Raw genomic sequence first — 17,749 nt, forward strand, 5'->3', positions numbered from 1 at the left:
CAAATCAAAACAACAATGAGGTACCATCTCACACCTGTCAGAATGGCTATCATCAACAAATCAACAAACGACAAGTGCTGGAGAGGATGTGGAGAAAAAGGAACACTTGTGCACTGCTCGTCGGAATGCAGACTGGTGCAGCCACTATGGAAGACAGTATGGAGTTTCCTCAAAAAACTGGAAATGGAACTCCCATTTGACCCTGTGATCCCACTTCTAGGAATATATCCCAAGAAACCAGAAACACCAATCAGAAAGGATATATGCACCCCGATGTTCATAGCAGCACAATTCACCATAGCTAAGATCTGGAAACAGCCTAAGTGCCCATCAGTAGATGAATGGATTAGAAAACTGTGGTACATCTACATGATGGAATACTATGCTGCTGTAAAGAAGAATGAACTCTTACTATTTGCAACAGCATGGATGGAACTGGAGAGCATTATGCTAAGTGACATAAGCCAGTCAATGAAGGAAAAAATACCACATGATCTCACTCATTCATGGATAATAGAGTCCATTATAAACTTTTGAACAATAATAGATACAGAGGCAGAGTTGCCTCGAATAGACTGTTAAACTACAGCCGGAAGGCCGAGGAGAGTGGGGGGGGCAGGAGGGGAGGGTAAGAGATCAACCAAAGGACTTGTATGCATGCATATAAGCAAAACCAATGGACATAAGACACTGGCGGGTAGGGGAGGCCAGGGGATTGTCAAGGGCAGGGGAAAAAATGAGACGTATGTAATACTCTTTGTAATAATTTAAGCAATAAAAAAAAATTTAAAAAAAGACTACACTAAATCCAAACAGTATACCTATGATCTGGGTTTTAAAGTTTTTCACCTCAGTAACCTGACTTCAACCTGCTACTTCCTCTCATGCTTTCTTCATTTACTTACAAAAATTGTCAGATTTTTACATTGGACCTTCTCCTCCAAGGCTCTATTAAGCATATTTTTAAACATGCATTTATTGCCTTCAAAGAGCAACATTTTAAACTGAGACTTATGCTAGAGTCACCTTTCTTGTTAAAATTTCAACTTTAAAGATTTATAACTCTGGAGCATTAGCCTAACACTATCTGAAAAATGAACCAATTTCCAGATCTTCCCATAAATCTTAAAACCCAAATTCTAAGTTTTTAAATATCTCTAATGAAAGAAGTCAACTGCACTTATTACATCAACACTATTAAAGGATAAGGGACAGCAACAAAAGGACCTACTTATATTTCTGAAGACCAAGATTTACCATGGCAAAGTACTAAAAGTGGGCAAAGGAGATGAGATCCTAAATACCACTATCATAAAAATAATTTTTGTCTTTCTGTCTTTCTGCTGTATGAGGAACCAAAAAGTCAACTAGAGAATTGTTCTATTTGGCTCAACCAAGAAATCTTTAACGACAGGTAGGCATATTCCCTGTTATTCTTTCAGGGCATTATTTATACATATTTAAAAAAACTTCAAAAATAAAAAGAGTATTTAGCCTTGTGAATATTTTGAAATAAAGTTTCTTAAATTTCTTCGATAAATATATCCCAAGAAACCAGAAACACCAATCAGAAACTCTTCAAGTAATTCAACTTTTTTAACAGAGTCATTACTCAAAAGTCCCTTTAACATGGGTTCTATCCCACAGTTACAAAGCAGCTTCCTCCTTTGTTGAATGTGAGAGTGGCTCTTTGTTCCTTCAGGATTCCAAATCGCTCATTCAAAGTCATCCCTGTCTGTTTTCCCACACTATTTATATCAAATTGCAGGGGAACACCTTTAGGGACTTTCTTTACATCAGATTGCTCCCATTTTGCCAAGAATGAAGGTACAGCAGTAGGAGTTAATCATGGTTTCTGAGTTACTGGGCACTGCACTGTTCCAGGGTTATCAATGGATACAGTTAAAATTCCTCCATTTGTGGTGGAAGTCTGCCATTGAGGAGTTCTCTTTGCTACTACATCATCTGGCAGTTGTTCTGTGTTCAACTGGGCCTGAACCTTCAGGTCTCTTCTGAAAAGAAAAGTTGCCTGACGAGTGTCTTTCTGATGACTTAATTTATTTTCACTCCTGGTATAATTGGTTGGGATGTTATTTTTTTCTCTTTAGCTGGTTAGGTCTCTTAAGAACTGCAACTGGTTTTCTCTGCACTTCATTTTGTCTCAGAAAGTTTGCCTTCCTTTTTAACGCTGGAAAATATCTCTCTATATTCTTGTCACTTAGAGGCGGTCGGTCGATTCATAGGACTAATTCCTTTTCGAATTTGTTGTTTTCCTAGCTGCAAGGCCAGTGACAACTCCATAAGGAGGTCTCTTCCCAGGCATCATTCTTCCTCTATGGCTCAAATTATTCTTACCAAAACCAGAACTCTGCTGGATTCCCCATCGTACTCTCATCCTGAATTGTCGGGCACCACTTTGCTGGAGTCTTCTAGTTAGTCATGGAAAATTCTGCTTCTTTCCTTCCTTTCAATTCAATTTGATGATATCGTCCAGAGACATATCAATTTTGTCGAGGTTTTCATTAGTGCGGTGTTTCGGCGGTGGTGGCGGCGGCGGCAGCGGGATCCTAGTGGCTCCCACTAGCCGGGTACCAAACCGGTTCATGGCTGGAGGCGTCCTGCAGATTCAGTCAGTCCACAAGGCCAGAGACCTAGGCCTACCACCTTCCACTTACGCTCACAGACCAGCTGCACCAAAGGAGCGCGCACACTTGCTAGCAGAACCCTCCCCTCCCACCCGTGGCTGCGCGCAGGGGGCCTGTATTAGTTTTGAAGGAAGTGTGGAGAGACAAGGACCAGAGGCAGCTGCTATTGCCTGCAGCCTTTCTTCCTCTTATTTCTGATAAAAACTAAATTTCCTAACACAAGTGTGAAGTAGAGTTGCAGCACCACTGCTCCTGCACTTTAGGGATATTATGAAGTAAAATAAGGGTGATTTGTTGGTCTAACAACCAAGACAGCTACTGAATGCCTAACAGGAAGGGGATTAACACAGCATGGGTATGCTGGACAAAGGGATGATTTCATCATGCTACTCAGAACAGCATGCAACCTGCACCCCAGTCCGAGGTTTCATGTTCCAGGGGCCCAGAAGGAAGCCCTTGTTAGGTGCACCTGGTGAGCAGGGTCACTATAGGGGCACATCACAGACTCCATGTCATGAAAATGCCATGAAATAAAACTCCCTGGAGCTAAAGTACTTGGTGTCAAGATGGATGGTCCTGGGTTGTCCTAACTCCCTCAGTGTCTCTGTGAGCTCAGCCCGGATCAGGGCAACTCTCTCCTGGTCCACAGTCTCTTGGGTCCTGTAACACTCCAGGGGGACAGGGTATAGCTGGAGCTCTAAACTGTGCAGCCAGGCTGTGTGGCACATCAGCTTCTTTATGGTGGCCACAGAGAGGTGGTTCTCAGAGATGGTGAAGCCCCTGAGCTGGTGACAGTGGCTCAGGACAGGCAGGATGGCCTTGACTTGGGAGTCCACCATCCCACAGTTATCCAGGCACAGGTCCTGGAGGGTGGGTGTCACTGCCTCTGCACTCACTGGTGCAGAGAAAAAGACTCGAAAGGCTATATCATGAGTCTAGGTGTACTGATTATTAGCATATTATGAATGCTAAAGTATCTTATCTTTTGTACAATGAATATATATAGCATTGGAAATAAGAAAACAAACAACAATGATCTCACTTACATGTAGAATTTATAAAGAGCTGAATTCATGGAAACATGGAGCAGAATGGTGGTTGCCAGAGATTGGGCCTGGAGGAAATGGGGTGATGCTGGTCAAGAGGTACAAACTTGCAGTTACAAGATAAGTAAGGTCTGAGGTTCTAACATACAGCATGGTGGCCGCAGTTAACAATATTAAATTGTATACCTGAAAGTTGCTAAGATAGTAAATCTTAAGTGCTCCCACTACAACAACAAAAAAGTAACTATACATGTATCGACACATCATGTGCACACCTTAGATTTACACAGCAGTTGCATGTCAATTACTAGCATATATCTCAATAAAGTTAGCAGGTGGAGAGAGAGAATAAAAACAAACAATTATGATTATTTGATTTTTAAAACATTTTTTTCATTCTGAAAAAGTGGGGGAAGAGGTTACCTCTACAGGGGATTGAGAGCTTGATCACTGTGAACCAAGTAAACAGAAAATGCAAACAATACTCTAAGCCTCAGACCAGAAACTTTGCTTTGCTTCTTCACCTAATTACTCTCAGCCCCCAAGGATTTAAAACAATATGCCAGGACATCAATGGTGTACAAATATTTTCTAGATTCAACATATAAAATCAAATGAAAAATTGCATAAATCCTTAAATCATTTTCAAGCTCATTGGTATCAATCTGATACCCTTACCTTCACCCCCATCCCCACCCCCTGGGGCAATTGTCAGTCTTCCTTGCTCTCAGAGACTCTTCTATGCAAAAGTTTGGGAAGCCCTAAGGCAAAGTGCACCATCTGATTCCCACCCAGGAGCCCCCTCGCCGCTTTGAAAGAGCAGCAACCTCATTAATAATATCACTTTTACTGTTAGTTTTTTTTTAAGTCAAATTTTTCTTCATCTACTCTATCTTCTAAAATTCTTTACAAAACAGGTGGCAGCAAACATCTTGCCAGGGAAACCCAAAAGCCACAGGAGCATCCTTGGCTCTGCTTTCCTTGCTGGTGGGGCAGGGGAAGGGACGGGGGCAGGGGGCCGGTGGAGAGAGAACTGTCTGGCCTGGCGCCCTGGGCTCTGAGGGCTATCTCTGGGCTGCCGCACATTTCTGCAGGACAGCAGATTGCTCTGCACAAGGTGCTAATTCAGCCATTCCATAGGTATTTACTGAGTGAAGCCTGAGAAAGGCCTCTTAGGGGACAGTGTGATCATTCACAAGCCAATGATCAGGGCTAACGGATCAGATGTGGACAATCCATCTTTCATTAGACCTCAAACCACCTCTAGGATACAGTAGCTGGGCCCTTGCCGCACCCACTCAGAGCAGCTGGGCCAGATCAGGCAGGGGCTGTGGAACAGGGGTGCTGTCTGGGAGAGGCTAAGGCAGTCCCGGATCCACACCAGAATCACTGAAACCCTTGCACCTGACTTTGAGCTAACACCTCTAAATGCTTCCAACGGTGTCCGGTGTTATGCCCAGAGTTCGGGGTCCCCAAGAATCAACCACCAGGGAGCCTCCTCTGATGCAAAAGCAGAGAGTCTTTATTCAAACTAGTTTGCCACCCCTCCCCGCACCCTGTCAGCCACATTTGCCGATGCAGCGGCAAGTGGCCGAGAGAGCCCCGATTCCCAGGAGAACAAAGGTTATATAGGGCTAGTCATTTGGGTGGGCTTAGGTAAGTGACGTGGGTTACAGAGACTGGTCACTTTGGTCAGGGTCTTTCAGCAGGGTCTTACAGCACAGTGGTCAGGAAGTGACCAACACATTCTAAGGTTTGAGTCATACCTCACTACGCCCTGATTGGTCAACAGCGACGCATAGAGAACAATTTATGGTATAGCTTTGTTAGGACCTTGGCTGCATTCCTTAGCTTCATTGGTCCACTCAGGCAGTGGTTGGGGGAGTTAGGACATTTCTGGCATTCCTCTGGTCACTCCTTGGGGGGGGCGGTCAGGCTGAAGACTCAGCTCTACAAGTATGGGGATAGTCAGTTCTGCTTTGTTCTTTCACTGGCACCTACTGAGAACTCAATCGTCAGTTTTGCTGGTACTATTCCAGCTTGCCCTTCCTCAAGGAGCATCAAAACAGTGGAAAGAACACAGGTGTTAGATTCAGAGAGACCGGATTTGAGTCCCAGCTATGCCACTTACTAGCCATGTGACTAAGGGACGTGATCATTCCGAGCCTTGGTTTCACATTTGTAAAATGGGGTCAAGGGCAGTATCCCGTCCTCACACGAGGCTTTGAGAGAATTAAGGACGCATTTTATGCAAAGAGAAGTGTCTGGCCCGTAAATGCTCCATAACAGATAGTCAGTACTGCTACTAGTTTGCTTCACCCCTTCCCCACCCCTCTTGAAGGGTCCTGGAATCTGAACTCACATGGAAGTCACAGTAGAGCAGAAAAACTACAGGGGTGAGGGAATGAGGGGAGTGTTGGCGAGGGGGAGGGGGAGATAGGTAAGGGAAGGCTGAAGAACTTCCAGCAAAGTCCCCAGTTCCTTTCAGGCACCTTCCTCTGGCTGCTCCATCCAACTGACAGCTGGGGACACTATTCCCTAGTTGGGGAGGCTGCCAAGACAGGGACAGGAAGCTGGACAGCGGTTTGAATCCATCCAATTTTCCCGTGTTTGTCTGTCTGTCTGAACCCCACTGGGCTTCCTCTGCATGTCCCTGCCAGGCTGAGGGGGTCAGGAGGCTGACAGTATGACTCACAGCTGTTCTTATCTGGGCTTCCATCCCCACCCAGAGCCCAAAGGCCTGGAGGGAGGCCGCTGGTCACCACCTAACATTCAATGAAAATGAAGACTTTTGACTAACCTAGGGGATTTATAAAGGGAAGAGGGAGAAAAGGGAAGAGGGGGTTGGCAGGTTGGGTGCAGAGAGAGGCCCACTTCCTACATGCTGGAGGAGCCGATGACTTAGCGCCGCAGCAGTTGGCTTTCCACTTTAGAGAATGACAGCTAGCACTCCTGTCATTTATAACTCACCGTGGGACAGGTCTGCGTGTAGGAAGAGAATTCCAAAAACAAATCTGCTTATTTTCCAAGTACAAATCATCAGCCGCAAATCCCCTTCCCAACATCCCACCAGTGTGGCCAGTGATCCTAGCACGCTGCCTAAGTCACCTGAGCAATCTGGGGCCTTCCCTCTGTAGCCAGGTCCCGCCAGCAGCCAGCCCTGACCCGGGCTCAGGCCTCAAAAGCCCCAGGAAACCCCAGCGCCCAGCGGAGCCCCCGCCGACCCAGGCATCTTGGCTTCCTGGAGCCTCCGCCCACTGGGCAGCAGAGCTGGCCCTTAAGTAGGTGGGGAATTGACCAAGGAAGCTTGCCGGTTGCCAAAATGCAGTTCACGTGTTAGAATTCATAAGACTAAAAAGCACCATTCAACCCCAACGCCTTCATTGAACCGAGAAGGAAACAGAGACTCCGAGAAGGAGCGAAAGTTGCCCGAGGTAACACAGTGAGTGGGCAAAAAAGTACAGACTAGCACCCGGAGCGCTCCGAGTGGCAGCCCGACAGGGAGCGCGTCCCGCAGCCTTCAGAATCCTCTAAGCCGTGGCCAAAGCCAGGTGTGCAACACTCAACCCCGGTTACCTTCCCCACCAACAGGGGAGCAGGAGCCTCCTCTTCCCTGCCGGGCACTGGCGGCTCTGGTCTGCTCTGCTGTGGCAGGGGCGGAGGGCAGTGCTGGGGCTCCTGGGAGCACCCGCCAATGGAGCAGATCCTGCTCCCTCCGCTCTCGCCTCCCAAGGGCCCCAGCACCCTTCCTGCCATTTGCCACCCTTTTCAGCCTCTTATCAGTTTGCTGCTCCTTCTGAGCCCTCAGGGTCCTCCTGGCCGGCCTTCTCCAGGGCACATGAACCCCGAAAAAGCTTTTTTTTTTTTCTGCGCAGAGTGCAGCGCTGTTATGTTGTGACAACTGTGCGTTAAGGGACTTGGAGCAGGAGAGTGGGGAACACTCCACTCATTTGGGGTCAGCCACCCAGCAGGGACAACGGCGCTGAGTGGTGTAGAGCCTGGTGACCCCAACAAGATGCTTCACCTGCTCTGGGCACCAGTTTGCTCACGAGTAAATAGATAACAAATAACTCCCAGGTTGTTGAGAGGATTCAATGAGGTGATGCTTTACATTTCTAATAAACACTGGGATCAATGGTGAGTGCAGTTGTAGGGCCTGATCCCCCCAAGGGGTGGGCAGTGAGGACTGGTAGGATGCTGGAAGGTGCTGGCTGGTGTGAGGCATACCTATAAACGCAATGTAATATTACAGCCAACTTGAAAAATTACTGATGATGTGGCAGACCAGGCAAACTTCTGAAATTGGTGAACCTTAAGGCCTTCTCCCATCTTCCCAGTTGGTGCTGTCCATCCAACTAAAGGTGGTCCAGGTCAGCATTGGATTCTTCCAAAGATCTTCCTTCTCCCAGACTTACAAATGCGACATCGCAAGGGCCTCTTTCAGTGCTGGGGGCAGGACTGCTAACCTGCTTAGGAATCCATGCACTGTGTTAACGTGGGTACTCTAGCTTTCACCCAAACTTGTGGAGTCTGCTGTGTCCCTGTGCAGGGTGAGCACTCAGCATGCAGAAGGGAATCAAGCCACTTGTCTTGCCTTTGGTGAGAAAATTTTCAAATAATTTATACTTATGTTAATGACTGCTTTGAAACTACAAAGTGTTTAATAGTCACACTGGACGAATAGGACAAGGAAAGCTTAATTAAGGTGTGGCCAAGGTAAGTCTGAGGGCGGGGGGGCTATAACTTAGGTGGGATGGAAGCAGGAGAGAGCAGTGGGTGCAGACAGGCAAGGAAGGCATGGAGAGGTGCCTGTCATATATAGTGGCTGTGTGACAGGCAGGCAGAGATGAAGCTACGGTGATCCATACAGACGGGGTGGCGTGCCTGCGGGAAGCAGCTGTATCCTGTTGGTGATGACTGCTGGTGAGAGCTTTTAAGCAGAGGAGTGACATGGCCTCATTTGCTTTGGTATCTCACTTCCAGTGTTGATAGCACCTTCCTTTGTTATCTCCTGTGCTATACCAGCACGGCCAAGGGTGATCCCGAGTGGGGGGGGGGGGGGCGGTAAAGGATTGAGAAAAGACAGATAAGAGAATGATAGCTGGGTGTCGGTGGGACGCTGCCTCCATGATGAGGAGACAACGACCATACCCACAAGCCCTGTCTTTATTTTATAGCAGATACCACGAGGTAAAGTAGGGGCATGATCAAGCTGTTTACAGCATTCTCCTGAGTTTCAACCCTACTCAACTATATGCACCTGAACTCTAGCACAAGGCACGTGGGGCCACGTGTTCACACCATAGGTTCAATCTTACAACCACAGCCGTTGGCTATGTGCTGGGAGGACCCTGCCCTCCAGCTAGGACTTGCACGTGGCAATGAGAGGACCCTGTCTTTTCATTAGTCTGAGGTTTGAACCTGGCCAAAACACTGTAGCCGCGCCCCACATATCCCCCTTTACTTTTGTCTTTAAACACGCCCATTTACACTATCCAAAAAACTCTGAACAAATTATTCAGCATCATCAAAACATCAAAACAAACCCCTGGCTGTTAACAAAACCATAAACAGCAATGTTAACAAGAGAACAAAATTCTGGCTACTAACAAAGCAATCACAATGCAAAATCAAACCACAAATATGTTAACATTTTCAGGATATCTTACTCAAAGTCCTTAGATTTAGCTCCACAAGATTTTATGGAAAACTGACAGTTCACCAATGCTAGCATAGCTTCCACTTGCTTTTCTAACATCTGGTTGGCCTCAGTTGCCATCTTGTTCAGCTGACTCCATGCTGATATCTCTGTCACGAGCGTAGTAAGATGTCGCCGATGCAAAGATGTCCTTGATGCAAAACCAGTCCCTTGGTCAGGCTGTTTGGACGGTTGACCCGGACACTGAGTCTGCACCAGTCCCAGTCAAATCATCCCCGTCCACGCAGGTGGAAGTCTGGTCAATTCTCAGCCTCTTTCTTTATCTGTGGCTGCATGGAAAGGAGCATCCCTCGGTCCTGCAGAGCTGGAGACTTCCCACTCTGAGTCTGGCGTCTCACACAGACCCAAAGTCCCAGTGAGCTATCAGTTCATACATGCAAAGATAACCAAAGCCTAGAAACAATGCAGCTGCTGCAAGAGCTTTCAATCTAAGTCTAAAACAAAATTACTTCCTTAAACAGCATCAACCACAGCCATCTTCTGCTTTACAGTAGCTTAAACAAAACCTAGGAGATTTCCACTTTATTTTGTATTTCCTAATTATTTTCTTACCGCTTATTTTCTACCACTTATTTCTCTATTTCTACTTTCTTTCTATTGTTACTTTATTTCTACCACTTTTTTTTTTATTTATTTCTCTATCTCTAACTATGAACTGCAGTGGGGCCTTGACTTACCAGTGTCCTGACTAACGAGTTTTTTGAGATACCAGAAGTCTCTCGGCAGGTTTTTTGCTTTGAGTTGACAGAGTAATTTGAGTTAATGAGCTCCTTAACGAGCTTGGTCTCCGAAAGAATTAAACTTATAAGTCAAGGCCCCACTGTATAGGTCTGCTTCGCTGCCCCTGCCTAAACCTTCCTGGGTTGCAACCATCCGCTGGTTTCTATATTCCTACAACTTATTTCCTACTCTCTATTTCTATGGCTTATTTTCAACTGCCTACTTTTCTATTGATCTCATCATTTCTACAGCTTATTTTTTAAACCAATAAATATAGCAAAACCAAACTTAGTCCTCGGTTTTGGCTGCACAAGATTTTATAGAAGACTGGCAGCTAACCAATGCTAACATAGCCATAAACATGGCTGAAGGAGTAGCTTCCACTCCTTGTTTTTCTGCTATTTGCTGTGCTTCAGTTTTAGCTTCTTCAACTGACCCCATGTTGGCACCTCAGCCCCTAATGTAGCCTTTGTTTTCTTTTTCTTCCTCTTTGCTGTCACCGGGGCAACTCTCAGTCTCTTGAATGGAAGGACAAGGAGCTTTTCTGAGTCCATTGTGGTGTCGCACATATCGTTCTGGCACCCAAATTGGCTGCACTGCTCCTTCTGGAAAAACACAAACACAACCTCTTCCCCACATCATTACTGGATCTGGTCCTAACCATCATCCAGTTTGTAAGTCTTTCCACCTGGCTAACCTGGAGGAGGCTATTGTGCTGGAGGCCTGATGCCTTTAAGCTGCTGGAAGACCCTCTGCATCACAATTCAGAAAGTTTAAGACATATAGAGCATGACTGAGTTTATTTTGAGGTGACACATAACATCCGTCTCCCCCCCCCCTTTATTTTTAGTAATTGCATTTTAAAAGTAGGATTGGCTCTTTCCCATACTGCTTGCCCTTGAGTGTCATAATTATTACCAGTTTTATGACAAATTTGATACTGTTGACAAAATTGCTGAAAAGTGGAACTAGTGTATGCGGGTCCATTGTCTGTTTTCAGCTCTAAGGGAGAACCTAGCACCTCAAAGGCGGCTAAGCAATGATTGATTACATGCTTGGCGCTTTCTCCTGTTTGGGGAGTCGCAAAAATAAAGCGAGATCAGGTACCTATGGTAACATGTGCCCATCTCTGCTTACCAAATTCTGGAGCATGGGTGACATCCATTTGCCAGATTTGATTAGGTTAAGACTCCTAGGATTAACCCCTAATGATTGTACAGGGCAATGAAATATACACTGATCACACTGCTTAACAATTTGATGAGCTTGCTCCCGAGAAATACAGAATTGTTTATACAGGGCAGCATTTTGATGATGCAAAGCATGGGAGGGCTGTGCAAGAGAAAATGGCGTCTTCTCCGGCACCACAGCAAGGAGGCGATCAATAGCCTCATTGCCATAGCTAATGGACCAGGGAGACCTGAATGAGGTCGAATATGGCCAATAAAGCAGGGAAATTGTCATTCTCTAGTGACTTTTTGAAGGCTGAAAAATAAATTAAAAAGTCCCTCTGAATTAGAATGCCCTATAGTAGCTGTCTCTATAATTTTGGCCATACTTACCACGTAGGCACTATCACTATACCAGTTGATAGGCTCTGTAGCAAAATCTATCAAAGCATAGACAAGGGCTTGTATTTCTACCCATTGTGCTGAGGTAGAAGGGGTTTGACAGACCTTGGCACCTCTGTTGCAGTAATATTCAGCTTTTCCAGAACTAGATCCATCTGTAAAAATGGTTAATGCTTGAGGTATAGGTTGTGATTTTATTATCATTGGAAAGATGAAGATAGTGACTGGAAGAAATTGTAAAATTTTATTTGCTGGATAATGGTTATCAATCTGTCCACAGTAATTAGAGAGTGAAATTTGCCAACTTGTTGACCATTGCCAGAGCCAGTCTTGCTGTATGGCTCAGGGTCTCGGCCCACTAACTGGCCCAATCCAAGACGGCCTCGGGCAATCAACTGCGACACTGAATCATGAAAGGGAGAATGAGCCAGGTGTAGCCATTCAATGACTCTAGCATCTTGCCAAATAACCCCAGTGGGTGTATGTATAGTGGGAAAAATTAAAACTTGTAAAGGAAGGGAGTAATCAATTCTAGTAAGCTGTGCCAAATTTAGGACATCCTAGACTTTATGTAGGGCTGTCCTGGCTTCCTCTGTCAAACAGCGTGGGGCTGTTGGAGATGGATTGCCCCTGAGTACATGAAATAAAGGGCTTATGTCGGCTGTACTTGGTTTTAAAACAGGTCGAACCCAATTAATGTCTCCTAATAATTTTTGTAAGTCATTTAAGTAAAGTGTCAGTCCGAATTTGAATTTTCTGAGGTCTTATTTTTTGTCCTTCGATAATGCTACCAAGGTAAGAAAAAGGAAATGTTCTTTGAACCTTTTCAGGTGCTATGCATAACCCATCACAGCACAAGGATTCCTGAAAATCTATATAAATGGTATTTAAGAGCATCTCATGTTTATGAGATAAGAGAATATCATCCATATAATGAATAATATAAGCCTCAGGATATTTTTCCCTTATAGGATGTATGGCAGCAGCCACAAAATCCTGATATAAGGTAGGTGTATTAGCATGCCTTGAGGCAATTTTTTTCCACTGATACCTTTTCATGGGCCCATTGAAATTTATTGTAGGGACACTAAATGCAAATCTTTTGCTATCCTCAGGGTGAAGAGGAATAGTAAAAAACAAAAAACAAAAACAAAACAAAAAAAACCCAAAAAACAGTCTTTTAGATCTAATACCAATAAATGATATTGCAATGGGATACCTGTGGGGGATATTAACCCCGACTGAAGGGATCCAATAATCTCCATGGTCTTATTAACTGCCCTCAGGTCTGTTAGATTTAATGTAAGGTTTAATCTGAGATGTAAGATTTAATCTGACCAAAGCCAATAAATGGACCAAGACAAGCAGGGTAAGAGCGAATTATCGCGTTTATTGGAAGCTCTTGGGTGAGGTCCCACGGTCTGGGGGTGCAGGCCGGGGGAGTCACACCCGCCTATGCCTGGCAGAGATTTTTTATGCTGCTGTTGGACCAATCAGGTTTATCTGAGGTAGCTTGTGGCGGGTGATTGATGAGTGGGAAGTTGGTGCAGCTGCACCCTGGCCGTCTTGAGAAGCCTCTGGTGGTTATTTATTGGCCATCAGCACAACAGGATGCTCTGGTGGGTCCCAGGATGGCAGCTATTGTCCAGCAGGATGTGGCTTGGCAGTTCTGGGTTGTTTTGTCCAACTCAGCTGGTGGGATCAGGAAAGACCCTATTTTCCCAGCCCCAGACCTTACAAGGTCTTGCAATAGTCTCCATTCACCAGACTTCTTCTTTATCACAAATATGGGTGTGTTCCATGGACTGTGAGTGGGTTCAATATGCCCTGCCTCAAGTTGTACTTGAACCAATTCTTGTGCAGCTTTTAATTTTTCTCCTAATAGGGGCCATTGATCAAACCAGATAGGGGTATCTGTAAGCCAGGTAATCTTACCTGCTGTACACTGGATCAGAGAAATGAGCAAGGCCCCTGTTGAAAATCCTGGTAACCCAATCCATGCCCTTTTAACAGACATTGGGATAGACAAATGCCTTTCTTGATGCTTCTTTCCCTGCCTCTTTTGGGGGTGAAATTCTTGACCAGAAGTAGCAATAGAACTAGGACTTGTTTTTAAAACTTCCATTTGTTCTAACATCTCTCGACCCCATAAATTGACACGTAAATATTGCAATACATAAGGTTTAAAATAACCTGTATTTCCATCTGGATGTTCCCATCGAAGGAGTTGAGCACTCTGTAGAGGTTGAGTAACATGCCCTACTTCATGCAATTGAGAAGCTGCGGGATTTAAGGGCCAAGCCTGCGGCCAGTGTCTAAAGGCAATGACTGATACATCAGCTCCGGTGTCTATAACCCCTTTAAAAGGCTTCCCATTAATTTTTAGTTCTAATTCAGGCCGATCTTGCTTAACTATTCTTGCCCAGTATACAGCGTCATTGGATCCAAACCTCACTGCACCACGGGGTCGACCCGGTTAAAGGCCGCCCTTCTACATAATACAGCAGAAGGAAAATTTGTGCCATTTTTGTTCCTGGTAATACCTGAATTACAGTATTGATTGTTTGTGCTATTACTTTAATTTCTTCAGTATAGTCCTGGTCTGTTACCCCAGGGAGAACTTGAAATCCTTTTAATGTTAAACTGCTTCTCCCTAAAGTTACTCCCATCTTGCCTGCGGGAAGGGGACCATACACTCCCGTAGTAATGGCTGAGGCCCCATTTCAGGTGTCAGTACACATCGGCAGGTAGGATACAAGGTCCATTCCTGCGCTTCCCGGCGTGGTAAGGTAAAGGTCTCCGATGGTTGGCTTTGGGACTGAGCCGCCTGTAAAGGCTGAAGTGGTGTCAAAGATATGACCCCTACTGTTGGGTGGGCCTGGGGCTGGCCCCTCTTGAAGTTTCCCTGCCTATGGGGTATTGAATTATCATTAACATCAGTCCATGAGTAACATTCATTTACCCAATGCTTTCCTCTCCTGCATCTTGGACATAGTCCAGGCTGCCTATTTCCACTCTCCATAGCCTTCCGACCTCCATTTCTGACATAGCATTCTTTTTTTGTTTTTTTTTACTGCATTTCTGTGAAATGTGTCCCCCACCCCCCTCCCATAGCCATATCCCTGGAGGCATCTCCCTACAGAAAGCAGATTAGTGACTGCCTAGGGCTAGGGCTGGAGGACAGGGAGGGGGTACTGGGAAAGGGAGGCAACTGTTAATGGGTATGAGTTTAAAGTCCTACAATTGACTCCTCTCTGAGGGGGCGTGGCTAGGCCGAGGAGGGCGTGGCTGGAATCTAGGGTGGACCTAGCCAGCTTAAAATCCTGCTGAGGTTTAGTGGCCCAGGCTATGGTGGCTGTTAAGCCTGGAGGCATGGAGGAATGCCCTTACCTGTGCGGCTTCGGCTCTTCCAAGGATGTCTCTGTCATCAGGAGTGCTAGGGCACAGCTGAGATGGCAGCGGCCAAAGGGAAGCAGTGTCTTCGGGAGGGCGAAGAACCAGCTGAGAAAGCACAGGACAATGGCAAGCCGGCCCCAGCAGAGAAGCACCTGGAGGCGGCCCCTGCCGCGCCCCTCTGTGCGGGGAGTGGAGCAATGGCGAGCCCCATGCTGCCCCCGCACTGCTCGCTGCAGGACCTGCCTGTGGAGATGCTGCTGGAGATCTTCGCCTCGCTCCCTGGCACCTACCTGGCCAGCCTGGCCCAGGCCTGCACCAAATTCCGCCACATCCTGCGCACCGACAGCATCTGGAGACAGCGCTGCTGGGAGGAGTATGGCGTTCGTGCAAACTCGCAGATCCCGGAGTTGATCGGTATGTCTTATCGAGAGGTCTACGCCAAGATCTTCCATACAGACACATTTTGGGATTGACGCAGCTAGATCATTGCTATAGAACGCTGCTGAGTGTAGTGGTGGATGGCTTATGCATTACTGCTTGGACGTGCAGGCCTTCCTTTAACACCCATGTGGATGACCCAGTGCAGTTAGAGCCCTGCTTTAGAATTCTTCTGATGGAGAGGAAATCAGCCTCGGTGGAGTCCTACATGGACAACCCCTACAGCTTTTTCCACAAATGCCACCTGCAGATTCAAAAGGACAGGTTCAGCATCCAGTATGTCAAGAGAGACCACCAAAAGTATTCATCATCGCGGCTTAGGGGAGAAGGGGGCGGGGGGCGATTGCTGTTGGTGAAGGACTTTCTGCTTTATAACCACGTGACCTACTGCCGAGTCTACCTCCCGCTGAGGCACGCGGAAGACCTCATTAGGCAGGCCTCTACCAATGTGTATACTATCACAACAGCCTAAAGATTGTCATGCTCAGCTTCCAGGGGAAGTATGCCAGGGTCACCAACATCACAGGACAGGCCATGAACATTAAGTTAGAGATCCACCTCATGCGCTCCATCCACCTGCCAGGTGGCGAGATCTTCTGTAATTTCAACCAGCTCTCCTGCGTGGTCCAGGAGATTGACCAGCAGGTGATCCGAGAGGAGCAGCAGCAGCAGCAGCAAGAAGACAGGACAGAGGAAAGCCAAGGCCATGGCTGGGAGAGCCCTGCCCAGCCCAGCGTCGGGGAGTCCAGGGCTGCAGCTTTGGAGGAGTAGCCTGTTCCGTTTCTTCTGGCTGTGGACATGGGCTCGAGAGATCAGAATTACACACCCTCCACCCCGAACCTTCAGGATGTGTTTCTATGGTCTTAGAAACCATTAGTGTTTGGTGTTAACTTACCTACCTTCGTCTTCGCCAGGCGCGGCCCTGGAGTCTTCGCCCTGTTTGACGAGAACCACGTCGGGTTCCTCTGGCTGTCGGCAAAATACTTCATCCTGTTTGGCAGAGTCCAGAACACCTTTCAGAATGCGGAAGCACCGGCCCCGCAGGCCTTCCTGGAGATACCCTCGAACATGCAGTCTGGACCTCCTGGGAGGAGCAGCTTGCATGCACTTTGAAGATTTGACCTTCTGACTTGGTTTTAAAAAAAAAAGAAAAAAAAACACACCCTCATTTAAAATTAAAAAAAAAAACATATTTAAAAAAAAAACCCTGCCAAAACGCAAACACACACACACACACACACACACACACACACACTAAAATAAAATAAAATATAAAATAAAATAAAATAAAATCACACACACACACACACACACACACACTAAAATAAAATAAAATAAAATAAAATAAAATAAAATAAATAAAATAAAATAAAATAAAATAAAATAAACCTTCCTTAGAAATGACATTGATCCAGCCTTTCAATGCTTTTAGACCCTTCGCCAAGCGCATGTGGCCCGGCCCGGACTTGGTCTGTGGACAGGGGCCTGACCATTCATCCACAGAGGGAGCTGGACCCCAGGGCCCAGCCCAAGCAAGGCGTAAGAGCCCGTCCCGCCCTCTGCTGGTCGAGTAGCGCTAATGCAGGTCACCCTCTTGCAGCCACCTCTGGGGAAGGCAGAAACAGGTGCCTGGACTTGACCTGAGGGGGGAAGGACAATCAGGGGGCGCGCCGTCTACGAGAAGGCAGGGGCTGAAGGGCGCTCATGGATGCCAACGGACCATTCAGATCCAGAAGTATCCGTGCGTGACTGCGGACGTAAACACACAGACAAGCACACGCCTCACTCAGACCCTGCTCCCAAGGGCCCCACAGACACAGGGACTAGTCATGCCCTCCCTCGGTAGGGCTAAGCTGTTTGACTGCAAGCAGATGGCATTCTCTCCCTAGGCCCCCACTCTTCACCCTGTTCAGAAGGAAACCCTCGCCCTGGCCCTCAACTTCTTTAACTGCAGCTTCCTGTCTTCCCGTTCATGCAAATCAATTTCACCTGCCTCAGCCTCAGTTTCCTCTTCCAGGTATGGAGTAATGTAACCTGCAAGGTGTCCCTGCTCCCACCACACTGGAGGCCCTCAGGTGCCATTGGCAACTGGGTGTCCCCCCACCCCCAAGGGAGGGGCCAAACCCTAAGCTGCTTTCTGTTGGGAGATGCCTCCAGGGATATGCCTATAGGGGTTTGGGGGTGTGGGGCGGGGAGTGGGGGGGGGGGGAACAT

The 17,749-nt window shown here is 46.8% G+C and overlaps 1 pseudogene; it reads right to left on the reverse strand.

Moving 5' to 3' along the window:
* Nucleotides 1–1,628: 1,628 nt before the first annotated feature.
* Nucleotides 1,629–2,605, reverse strand: LOC139000739 (UAP56-interacting factor pseudogene; annotated as a pseudogene).
* Nucleotides 2,606–17,749: the final 15,144 nt, after the last annotated feature.

Source organism: Myotis yumanensis, unplaced genomic scaffold, assembly GCF_028538775.1.
Source record: "Myotis yumanensis isolate MYYU_CA2020_CCGP unplaced genomic scaffold, mMyoYum1.0.hap1 SCAF_27, whole genome shotgun sequence".
Classification (NCBI taxonomy): domain Eukaryota; kingdom Metazoa; phylum Chordata; class Mammalia; order Chiroptera; family Vespertilionidae; genus Myotis; species Myotis yumanensis.